The sequence below is a fragment of the Halyomorpha halys genome, unplaced genomic scaffold (genome assembly GCF_000696795.3).
Source record: "Halyomorpha halys isolate HHAL.00 unplaced genomic scaffold, Hhal_1.1 Scaffold556.1, whole genome shotgun sequence".
Lineage (NCBI taxonomy): Eukaryota > Metazoa > Arthropoda > Insecta > Hemiptera > Pentatomidae > Halyomorpha > Halyomorpha halys.
The window spans coordinates 408,605-410,051 of NW_027105572.1; positions in this window are offsets into that span (position 1 = coordinate 408,605).

The following is a 1,447-nucleotide window of genomic DNA, read 5'->3' on the forward strand; positions in this document are numbered from 1 at the left end:
TGCCACTGAAGAGGAAAGACGTTCTTTTGACACCAGGCAAAGATACATGGTTTTCACCATTTCGCCCACAGCACACCTAGACGAGGGAAGCGACTAGAAGACGTCACCGTGGCGGTGAAAACGTCATTCACCAGATAAGCAATATCCATTAGTCCTATGAGACCTCATATTCTGTATATAAAATTATTATTATTTGATGCATACGGAATCTAATATGTCTAAAGGAATTTCCTGTAAACGCTATAGATGCCAGGTTCTGCTTGATTTGGATGATTGTTGATTGGAGGATTGAAAATGAAATTTTATAAATGAATGAAACCATTGTATTAAAAATAATAAAATTATTCAATCCACCAATATAAAAGAATAAATAAAATATGTTTACTGTATTATTATGAGAAACGAATTCCGAAATTAATCACTTTTCTTTTGTTATATGACTTATAATTTTACACATACCCTCCAAAGCAAATTTTATATTCATTTAGAATACTGGGAAACGAAAGGGACACACTTACGTCCTTTCTATCATGAATATATGAAATATCAAAATTACTTTTGATTATTCACTTTATTAAATTCAGACTTTATGAAAAACTGCTGCAAGCCAATAAATTCTACGAAATAAAGGAAATGAAAACCTTTTACACTATTATTATACACTGAATAAACCTTACAATAAAACATTCCTCAGAAATATAGCTGCAAGCATTCATCGTACTCCTACGGAGCCGGTAATATTTTATATTTGCCTCTTGAATAAAATATAAACACCCCCCTCATATTCGCTCTCAATAGGCACCCCTTACATATTCAAAATCTTTCGAAGGCCGATATGGTAAAAGTATCAAATATCATCATATATTTTTATTTTCACTTAGGTTTCTATAATAAGTAAGGGTGAGTATTAAGATCTTGAAGTATTCCTGACCTGAGTATTCAACAGGAGTCAACGTTTTGAGCACCCCTATATTTAATACACGGTTTAAAAGAATTTATTATAGGGTTTTATGTATTCTATTCATACAGAGTTAATCAAGGAACCCTTTTATGGCAATATGTAATATCTTTCTCTCGTTCTCCTTAACTCACAGACATCTGATCATCAGAATTGGAATGGAACCATCCCATCGTTAAAATTGTCCAGCAATTTTGCCAATTCTGGTTGGTAGAATGATATTGTGACCGTTTTAAATGTTTTTGGAATTGATGAAGTCGATAAAAAAAATTGTTATGCTAAGTTATATTTAGGTTATAGTTTCTTACCCCGGTCGAACAGATCCGCTACCTTGGACTACATTTAGACAAACGATTAACCTGGAATCCTCACACAAGACTGAAAAGACAGGAAACTGCACGTCGATTTTGACTATTAAAGGACTTACTTGATAAACGGTCTAAACTTCCAACACATTACAAAATACTGATCTACATGACTGTAATAAGA